The sequence below is a fragment of the Pinus tabuliformis genome, chromosome X (assembly GCF_031772625.1).
Source record: "Pinus tabuliformis cultivar Carrire ecotype Pingquan chromosome X, CPIR1, whole genome shotgun sequence".
Classification (NCBI taxonomy): Eukaryota; Viridiplantae; Streptophyta; class Pinopsida; order Pinales; family Pinaceae; genus Pinus; species Pinus tabuliformis.
This window is the reverse complement of record NC_142308.1, coordinates 1,679,263,461-1,679,275,377: the sequence shown is the minus strand read 5'-3', so window position 1 is coordinate 1,679,275,377 and position 11,917 is coordinate 1,679,263,461.

Genomic DNA, 11,917 nt, shown 5'->3' with positions numbered 1-11,917 from the left:
TTGTTATCCGTGATATTACTGACAGGTCTCTCAGGTCCATTCTGTATACCATTGGTAGGATGGCCGGTAGCGCAGCTCTACATGTTGCCAACAGATATTATGTGCAACACTCCTTGGAGTGTCTCCAACCGAAAGTATTCAACTGGTGTGATGCAGTACTTGTTTAGATGAAAAGTCAGTTGACCAAGGTAAAGGACGGGAAGCTGAAGAACTTTGGATTTGGTTCTATTTTGACTGCCTTTGCCTTGGAGAAAATCCCATTGATGCAGCCTCAGTATATTATACTCGACTTGCCTTCTCCGACCGAGCCACGCATGCAGAGGTGGGTCGATCACATGTCTAGGCATGCTGGTAAACCTCAGATTACTTTCACTGATGCCTTCTTCAGGTGGTTCGAGCGCCAGGAGATGGTCTTTTCCGAGTATCCATATGTGGGTATGGATTTCCGAGGTGATCCGGATTTGGTGTTACCGGATGGCGAACAGTGGGGCGCTATTGGTAAAATCTTTGACCATATCACTGTTTACCATTTTTATTCATAATGTTGTTGTGCTTTATTCTATCAAGACTTTTAATCAAACTCTTGGGTGCATGCAGATGTTGGTCCTGTTCGTCCAGCAGTTCGTCCGAGACCGCCAGTTGCTGCCCCGACAGTGGAGCCTGCTGGGAGAGTTATTCTTCGCGACCTTGACGATACTGAGACCCTTACAGCTGTGCAGGAGTAGGTTGAGAGCCTTACTCTCGGTATTCCAGATGTACGGATCGATGAGTTACCTTTACAGCTGCAACGGCATACTACTAGCGTGCCTAGACGATGGACTCGTCTCTTGCGCATGATTGCACAGGCCGTGACGTGCTATCATGAGCACCACTAGGCTAGGGTGCCCCCTAGCACTTTTTGAGTTTTAGGTCATATGACCAATTTTTGTCTTGGTTACAGAACATCATGTATGAACTATAAATAGTCTTATATATATTTTGATTTTCGAGTTTTATTCTGGTTGAGTTATATGATCCATATGTACAATCATTGATGATGTGTCCTTTTTATAAATGTTGCAAATGTCTATCTAACACATAGTTTGCTAATGAGTCAGTTAATGTGTTTAAGTTTATGGAAATATGCTGGTATTGAATTGAATCAAACTGTCTTTCCAAAATCTTAACCCTGAGGAACATGCGATAAATAGTTGGATTGTGAACAGAATATATACCATTGAGTTGTAGTATTACGAGCTGTGAGTCTAGCCTAACAATTAGAAGGCGTATGCCATGGGTGATGGCATCAGAGAGTAGTTCTATCAACGCGCTATACTCAGCGATGTTATTCGTTGATTGCCCAATACATACACCTCTGAAACTTACTAACTCGCCGCTTGCATCAAAAATGGCCCAGGCTGCGGAGGATAGGTTCCGCGAACTACGACTCGCTCCGTCGGCATATCCAACACATGTCTCCAGGAGGTTTGACATCTGCAATAAATGAAAAAGGTGGATCATTTGACCAGGACAAATACTTTAGCAAAAACAAAATACAACAAAAGCATGCAGGTTACTATTTAAGCATAGTAACGCTTGAGGTACAACCCGTTGCGGGGCTGCGCCAGTGGAATTCCGTCATAATCCATTAACTCGTAGGCTCCTTTTGCTAACACCCTTTTAACAATATAGGGGCCCATCCATAAGGAATTAAATTTACCTGCTCCCAATTTATCGGATTCTTGGTCATAAAGCAAGACCAAGTCACCTTCTGAGAAGACACGGGGTTTGACATTTTTGTCGAACTGAGCCTTGACTCGTTTCTTATGGGTTTCGTTAGCCAAAGCGGCATCACGACGAGTTTCATCCAATTGGATTAATTCCGAGAAACGAGCCTCTTCTTCTGAAGTTCCGGGGAGGAGATCAATTGCGAGTTTAAGCGACGAAATTTCGCACTCGATTGGTAAGACTGCTTCCAGGCCATACACCAGTTGAAAAGGTGTGAACCCGGTTGCGTTCTTTACCGACGTTCGGTAAGCCCACAAGGCTGAGTACAGGATTAGGTGCCACCTTCTTTTATGAACCCCGATCATCCTTTGCAACATATGCTTCAGGACCTTGTTGATTGCTTCAACTTGTCCATTGGCTTGCGGATAATACGGGGTAGAGCTGTCGTGAGATAGCCCTAGCTTGGCAGCTAATTCGACCATCATGTGATTGCGAAAATGCGATCCATGATCTGTAACTATAGCCTGTGGTACGCCGAACCTGGCGACTACATGATTGAAAAAGAAAAGGGCAGCTATTTCACCAGTGTTATCCAATGTAGGCATCGCCTCGGCCCATTTGGTAAAATAGTCAACAACGACTATAATATACCCATGCCCCTTGGTTGAGGTGGGGTTACATTGCATGAAATCGATGCCCCATTTGGCGAAAGGCCCAACAGCAAGTATTGGCTGTAAAGGTGCGGGTGGTCTTCTGGTTTTGCTATCAAAAATTTGACAAGCATGGCAACTTCTGACTGCGATTATGCAATCTTTGAACATGGTTGTCCAGAAGTATCCTGCTCATAAGATTTTTTGTGCTGTTGCATATCCAGATTGATGCCCCCCACATGTGCCTGAATGACACTCATTCAGGGCTTTTTCGGCCTCCTCATGGGTAAGGTACCTCCTCAGAACTGTATCGATACCACGACGGTAAAGTGTATCACCGACGATCATGTAGTCTTTTGCTTGGTATCGTATACGTTTTTGTTCGGAGTGAGAGGTGTTTGGCCTGAATTTTTGGGTTTGGAGATAAACTATGATATCTCCATACCATTCATCGCTTGTAGATATCATAAACAAATTTTCGTCCACGATTGACTCTTCTGATGTTTCATCGTTGGACGACGATGGGAGATCGCATAATAATTCTGCGAAAACTAGAGCTTTCTTTGATTTGGATTTTACAAATTCCAGATCAAACTCTTGAAGGATTGCTATCCATTTTGAATATTTTCCCCCCAGCAACTGTCGTGACAGTATATAAGTCATGGGGTTGCAATCTGACAAAATGGTAGTTTTCCGAAAGAGGACATAATGTCAAAACCTTTGAATCACTTGAACAGCTGCAAGCGCTAGCTTTTCAACATAAGAATATTTACTTTCTGTATCATTTAAGTTTTTACTTAAATAATATATAGGATGTTCAATTCCATCGACTTCTTGAACTAAAACCATCGCAATGGTCGTATCCGCTGCAGCCAGATACAGGTTAAAATCTCTTTGATAGTCCGGGGCGTACATTAATGATGCTTTTACTAGAAAATCTTTCAGAGCATCAAAGGAAGCTTGCGCCACATGGTCCCAGACGAAAGGTACATCCTTTTTCAAAAGACGAGTATAACCTTTAGCAAGTTCTGCGTAATTTGGAATGAACCTCCTCAGAAAGTTCGCTTTCCCTTGGAGTTTCTGAATCTGAAGCAAATTTGAAGGTGGAGGCAAATTAATGATTGCCTGAACCTTGCAGGGGTCGAGACGAATCCCATCCTTAGAGACCACAAAGCCAAGTAAACGACCAGAACCGACGCAAAACACACATTTGTGTGGATTGAGTCTTATCTTGTAGTGTCGGCAACGTAGAAATATCGCTCTTAAATGCTGTGGATGATCAGTCCGCTTTCGCGAATGAGCCAGAAGGTTGTCGAGATGAGGTTGAACAATGTTCTTGATGTCATGGAAGGTATAATTCATTGCCCTCTGAAACGTCGCCCCTGCGTTCTTTAAACCAAAGGGTAATTTTCGGTAAGCGAATGTGCCCCACGGACAAATAAATGCAGTCTTTGACTGGTCCTGTGGGCGGATATTTATTTGATTATAACCGGAAAATCCATCCATAAATGAAAAGATCTCACATCCGGCGCATTCATCAATTATCTGGTCGATGAAGGGTGTAGGATAGTTGTCCTTTGGACAAGCTTGGTTTACATCCCTATAATCGACACACACTCTAATCGTCCCTTTTTTCTTCATAACAGGGACAATATTCGATACCTAATCGGTTAGAGGAACCGGGTAGATGAATCCAGCATGGAGAAGTTTTTCAACTTCTGCCTTAATGGCAGCGGCTTTCTTGGGGTACACCTGCCGAAGCCGTTGTCTTACTGGTTTGACATCGGGATACATTTTAATTTCATGTTCAACGATACTCGAGTCAATGCCTGGCATTTCATCATACGACCAAGCAAAGACATCTCTGAATTCGCGAAAAAGAGCATTATATATTTCTAGTTCTGAAGGGGAACAACCTTTGCCGACATAAATATTCTCTACAACATTTTTTTTAGTCGAGATATTTATGGCTATACTCCCTTCAATATTGGATAAGTTTCGCTCGGAATCCACCGTATTTACAGTATTTGTTAGGAATTCAAAAACTGAAGGGTGATAAAGGTCACGCTGAGTATCTTCTTCATATTCCGGAAGAAGGGAACGATGGTGGTGATCATTCCATGGTGCCCCCTCAATCAACATTGATTGTAAGATTCCTTCGTCAGTCCTATGTAATTTCGACCAAGGATCTAATGAGGTACCATATTCTCTAGACCTATCTACCCAAACGCTTGACGATCATTGATTTGGGTTCGCCTCCCATGCTTGAAACATTGATTGCTACAATATTTCTAAAGGGCTTGGGGGCAAAACAATTGTATGATCCATGTTGACATTGTCTTTTGCGACCTTCGTGGAAGATATCATGTTGCAGTTTGCTACAAACGGTATGTTTCCTATGTAAATAGGAGGTGGTAGCGCGAAAGTTCCCATCAATGTGGGGTCTTTCAATAATCCTACTCCGATATCTTGAAGCGAATGGTTGCTCTCATGGATCATGGGAATGCTTCCTGTAACTTGTGAACCATTAGGGAGGAAGTTCTGTTGGTCGACGACCATAATCCCTCCTTCAAACGGGAATGTGATCTTCCTAAAATAAGTCGACACCACAGCTGCCATGGCATAGATCCATGGTCTACCCAGTAGGATGTTGTAGTCAAGATTTCCATCAATGACCTCAACATCAATTTCTACTGTTTTTCCTCCCAGTTCAACCTTCAAGTTATTAAGGATACCATACGGGGTATAAGTCCTTCCGTCGAAAGCTTTTAACGTCGTTGAAGATCGCGACAAGGTTGGAGATCCTAATGTTTTCTAGCAACTCATCGACATAATACATGTAGATGCTCCCTCATCAATAATTGTTCTGTGAACAGTTTTGTTGAGGGATTTCACTTGAATAAGGAAACCTAGTTGAGCTGGTAACTGAGGATCGTATCCTTTGTGATCAAAGGATACAAGATTGGAATCCTTAGGATCAACCCCACCAATAGCTGATAACAAAGCCTGCCTTTGGGATGGGCAATTCTGTAATACTTCAAGAGTCGACATAGCGGATGGCGATTGGGCCAAATCTTCCACTATGTTATAATGCTGCGCCGCCTTGGCGCGAGGATTAAACATCGACTTGTGTACTACTCCCTTTGGTGGTTTTATTGTTAATTCAGGAATGATGGGTGGTACAACTTCTATCGAAGTTGTTGTCGAACTACTTGGTTGATCTTTACCTTTGTCGTTCGACAGCTGAGGGTTCCCGTAATCTTTGTTCCTTGTCGAAATCAAAGCATCATTCTGCTGTTTTGAAACCGACAACATAAGCACTTGAGACGGGGAAGCATTTCCACTATCAACCAAATTTTGACCTGGGTTAGGAAATGGATCAGTTAACATAGCTGAAGTTTGGGAACTTTTAAAGAACCTCTTCAACTCAGCTTTGAATGGACAATTCTTTGTCCAGTGATCCTCCTCGTCACATATTTGACATGGAAAATTTTGTTTTCCTTTCCCAGGAGGGTTTGAAGAATTTTTTCCAGGAGATGACCTACCCTGTTTTTTCTTCTTCCCTTTGTTTTGCTTCTTCTTGCTTCCTGGTTGATTGGTTTCTTTGCCTTTATCTGCTGATACGACATTTACTTCCGAAGCAAGAATTTCTTCTTTTGCATTTTGATCCGAATTCTTACGGGCTTTCTTTGACGAAGCCTTTATCGATTTCGCGTTTGTCGTGCCAATCACGCCATCACCGGCATGAGAGTCACTATTGGATTTTGGAGGAGGAGGAATTGAAAATTCCGGTCTAGGAGCATCAGGTATTTTGTCATAGAGCGTGCCGGACTGAGTATAAACTAAATCCAGATACTGTGCATGAGCAATAACTTGCTCCTCTGTTACGACTCCCCCCTTTGCCACATCTTCCGTTATAGCAGGAAGTAATGACTTTATAAACCATTCAGCTAATAGCTGATTGGGAATGTATGTTTTCACCATCCTACGACGACGATGCCATTCATGTATATGATCAGATATATGGGTGGCAGTTTTCTGCTTGAAGTTGGTTAATATTTTTGTTCCCGTTTCATACCTTATCGGTAATTGAAAATGGGTTAAGAAAGTCGTGGCTAAGGAACTAAAATTGTCAAACGAGGCTCTAGGTAATTCAATATACCATTTAGCTGTTGGACCTGTCAATGTCCTCTGAAAAAGGCGAAGCCTTATCGAATCGTCGTTTAGGGTGTTCGGCGAACACCACAGATGAAAAGTCATCACGTGATTCGATGGGTCTTCACCTGGATTTCCATTGAATTTAGGAATGTCAGATGGAAGTTTGTGAGGAATCGCTGGCCACCAAGGGGCATAAGCAATCGGATCGTTGGTTAACCAGTGTAAATTGGGTAACTCTAAAGTCGCCACGAATGGTAATTGTTGATTCAGGTTAGGCGAAGCATAACCAGGGTACGATGGAATCGCTTGAGCAGTGGGCCTTTGCATACTAGCATAATGTAATTGATGTTGGTATGACTGATACGATTGGTGGACTTGACCACTGTAAAGTGGTTGGTCTTGACCGTTTTGAATATATGGTTGTCCACTGTTCACAAAGATCTGCTGCTCAGAACCTTGGTACACTTGCTGGAATTGTGGTTGTTGGTACTGCACTAGCCACGGTTGTGAAGCCATGTTCTGCTGCGCTATGCTAACCATTGGACCAAGGTGTGGGGTAATTGTACCCGTTTGGACCTGTGTCGCCCCACCAGTTGGCGATTGTGGTTGTGACCCATGGTCAAGGGGCTGTTGCATTACAACCTGAGAAATATGAGGTTGACATGCAACAGGCATCGCTTGAACTTGTGACACTGTTACAATTGCCGGTGTGGTTGGGATGTTCGTCATAGGTACACACTGTTGCATAGAATATACAACCCTTGGTTGTTGAGGTAGCATAGTGTTGTTGGGAAAAGTATCCAATACGGAATGACCCTATCCCACTCTAAGGGTGATAGTACCTCAGCAACAATCGAAGCAAAGCTATCTAAGATTTCTTCTTTATGAAAGTAAAATAGGGGAGAAAGAGATCCACTAACCGATGTCTTTCGCTAATGGTTGATCCAATCTTCTCTCCTTGCTGCTTGCTCCCAGCTCCTTGCTCTTTCACTGGCCCAGCTACACCAAGATCCTGCAAAATGGTAAGAGAGGGAAACTACAAGAAGCATACATTCATAATTGATTCAAGGATTAGAATAAATCAAATACACAAGTATAACAATACATCATTGAGACACATGCATATAGAAGAACCTCAAATGCTTTATTAATTGAAGAAGTAAAGTTCAGGAAGTGATACAACCATAAGAGGCCCAATCCAGCATCACCTTCCAGCAGAAAGAAATCTCCTCTTCACCTCCTTCAAAGCAAATCACCCAATAGTTCTAAACTCAAACCAACAGCACTTCCTTACATTCACAAGATTCCAGCCCCTCTAGACCTCATGAGAGAGATCTATATATAGGATTTTTGGAGAAAGGATGAGTCAGCTTGATGCTGGCATGAAGCTGACTAGTGTCCTCTCTCACTTCAGTTATTCTTCAGTTCTTGAGTCCACTTGGAGGTTCTTGCTTCCACTTGGAGATCTAGACCCTCTTACTCATCACCAGTCGAATTCCCTGATCCAAGTGTCATTTTGGAAGCTTCCTGGGCATTGACACCTTGAGGAATGACTGTGCCACATGTCCAAACTCGCCCAGCGTAGGTAGCCTTCTTTGCAATTGACATTCAACGCAGGTAGACAGTGGAGCAGTTGACATTCAGCGCAGATGCTCAGTGGAGCAGTTGACATGATCCAGAATTGCCTTGTTTTTGAGTTTTTTCAGGTGGAGAACTGTTATTCAGTGCTGTGGTTTGCTGACCTTGTTCCTCTAGGGGTAGGAACAACATGTTTAGGGACTTTGGATCCCTTAGATTATGGACATTTCATGCTTCATGCTGTAAGGCACAAAAATGTCTATAACAGTTGCCCCCTAAAGTATGAGGTCGTTTATCGGGTGAAATGCTTTATCAGGAGGATCCGAAGTTCATTCAATTGCTGAGAGGTGACCTGTAATAAAATACAATACAATACATTATTTTTCATTCTGCTTTCATGATCTAGCTGAGGCGGGCATTCCCATGCTCAGCTTTATAAATTCATTTTGGTACATAGAACAGACGATCGTCTGATGGTAGACTGATAATTCTCTGCTGAAATTATCATCCTTTGAGTAGGATGATCATCTGCTGCAATGATGTACATGTCAAATGTCTTTATATTTCCCGAATATATATCGCAGCCCAGATGGATGAAACTAGATCCGGGGTCTTCAAACTCGTTCGATCTTCACTCTAAGTACAAGTCGATCCATGTGAGAATTGCGCTGAAGTCGAACATGGAAAGACATCGCTTGATTACCGGTCAATGATGTAAATCGTTAACAAGCGCGAGAGGAATCACCGATAATGATGATGACCCTCAAGGTACGGCAGTACAATCCACGTGATGTGAATAAATGACTTGATGTCGAACACCACGCGGAATCTTTCGGTCGAAGGTCATTGATGTATACCTGTCGCCGGAAGTGAGAAACTTGCCATTGAGGCATGCAAGCTTCAAAGTACTGAGGGGGGTGTTCCTAGATCAACTTCTTGGATAATGAGTTGAAGTCAACAAAAAGCAATCCATCAAAGGAGGGCCTTAATGAATCCCACATCAGTGACACAGAACGGAGCTAATGATTTTAATGGAGGTGAAAACAATCTGTGACATATGATTCAGGGTGGCGATCATGGATGGATGAAGGATAACGTATGACAGTGGATGGGACACGGTTGACTCTTTCTGAACAACATCTCTTGAACATATAATGACACTAATGCGATGGATCGGTAGCATTACCCCAAATGTGGATGGTTTGGCGAGACCATGGTGATGAGACCGGTGAATGAAACAACCCAACCCGATGTGATACGGAGGAAAAGTGTCATGTTCAAGAGCGACTTGCTACCATTAAAGCTTTGAGGTTCTCCCAATTTTTCGCCAGTCATTTCTGACCAGTACCTCTTTATTTTTGTCAAGCTTGAGGAGGATAACATATGCTTGTTCTATAACCTGCCCTTCGGGCAAGCCCATCGCTATGTTTTAACGAGCCTAGCGATAGGGAAACTCGTTCTTGTCTAAAGACAAGTTTGTCACTATTTAATCATTTTAACGAGTCTAACGACAAGGAAAACTCGGTCCTTTTCATTTTTAGAGAGTCTGAAAAGGTACAGAAAGTTAACTCCGAAATTCCTTTTTCGTCATCTAATCCCTTAAGTCCGAAAAAGTATAAAACAATACAGAAGGGATGAGTTTTCGATAACTTTAACAAGCCGAATAAAACAAGCGCTCGACCTTTTTGTGCAATAATCCCTCAGGTCCAAAAAGATTAAAATCGAGAGGAGGGATAGCTCTTCCGGTCCTTTTAACGAGCTGGAAGGCCAAAACTCAACAAAATTTTCATATTTTACGAGTCAGTTGAAAAGAGCTTAAAGAAGACTCGTCTTTTGAGGAACGAGTGATAAACAGGGATAACATCAGATTCCAGGTACAGGTTGGAATTTTCCAATCACGGCAGTGTCACAAGGATGGCTAGGTGAAATCACTCTTCGCAGCTGTTCCTCAAAATGGGTAAACAATCATATGGAGGTGAACGATCGGCCAAATGACGGTGGAGGTGGCAGGTGCAAACACGACCAAGGCTTTTTATGGCTGATAAATTTACGATCACAGTGGTTATTTACCGGTATAGGTTCATTTTTTATTTAAAAATGAGCTTAAACTCTGGAGGAAACATTGCTCACTGCTTATATTTATTTTTTAACGAGCATGAAGACCGCGTTAAAACTGCTCGGATCTTGCGTTTATTTTTTAACGAGCATGAACTTTATGCTAAAACTGCTCGATATACCAGTCATAAGATAAGAAATGTCCCCTGCGAGATCTCTATTTTTTAACGAGTTTCATCTTCACTAAGCTTTACTCCATATCCTTTCTTTATGCAAGTTCGGAAACGACTAATCCAAAAAACAGATAAATAACCGCTCTTTGCTTGCACTCCAAAAGGTTTGCATGCCCCCAGGTATAAAATACAATTTCAAGGCTGCCCCTCCTCCTTCCCACCTCTGCTTTTCTCTGGGTGTTCACAGCTACTTGTCGTCTTGCCAGTCTAATGTTAACGATACTTGTCTTCTCGTTATTTTTAACGGGTCTTACGCGATACTTGTCTTCTCATCAGCCCAACTTTTAACAGATATTTCGCAAGATCGCAAGAGAACAGCTACTTGCGACAAGAGAGCAGCTACTTGCGACAAGAGAAGAACACTACTCAAAGACAAAACATTTGTGATATTGAGGGAGGCTTGCCTCTTTCTGGTTACCCAAAGATGGTCCTGTTATTTTTCAACAAAACACTTCTTCGGCAATGTCTACTGAAATAGACAAGGGTGAATGACCTTTGTCAAACACGTAACTTTGACAAAAGAATCTTATTCCAGAACAACCCCTCTTCCATCCACGGACGGGGTACGGACTAGTCATATTCCTTCGCGGAAATTCTATCTTATACCCAAGGTTTTTTCTGCCCAAAGCAGACCAGGATGCATGCCCCCTGGGTTCCAGTCCCATCTTTCCGAATCACTCGCACTCATCGGGAAGGAGGACTGGGGGTGGAGACATTTCTTGATTGAATAGACCATTCAGGGTTGGTATGTGACTATTTGCGATGCGTGATCCTGGAAATGAAAGTTGGTCTACGAGCTTGACCATTCTTTCTTCGTGTGGAAAACACATTACTCTAAAGAGTGAGGAGACTATTGCTCCCATGCAATATATATAGTCTCGTCCAAGGAGTAGGTTATAATCCAAGGGTCCTTGAACGACCATCACGTTCATTTGAACGGTCTTCCCTTTCAATGTAACAGGCACATTGGGGAGGATCCCTAATGGTCGACTGGTTCCTTTATCGAAACACGAGAGATTTCTTATCTCAGGCAAAAGCGCCGGGGAACCCAGTGCTTTCCAAGCAACAGAGGAAAGGATACTCACAGATGCCCCCTCATCAATGATAGTGCCAGCCATTACCATTCTGTAAATTTGGACTATGATTCTGAATGGTATACTGGCTGGCAACCGGGGTCTGCCTAGTTGGTTCCAATCAAAGGACACAACGAGGTTGCTTGGTGGTGGGACCGAATACACGACCGGATACGACCCTGACGATGTTCCTTCCTGCGATAAAGGAATGGGTGCATTGCCCTGATGCTCATCAGAGTCTGTGTTGATGAAAAGAATCTGGATGGTGTCATCCTTATTCTCTTCAGTGAGGATGTCATTTGAAGATGAATCTTCAATGACGGTGTCATTTGAAGATGAAACTTCTGAAGGAAGAACCGGGTCAACTGCCGTTTCGACCTTTGGACTTTCGTCCGGTCTGGATTCAGTAGGTTCATTTTCAATGACTGACGCTTCAGCTGACCACTTAAGCGGGCTAGCTGTA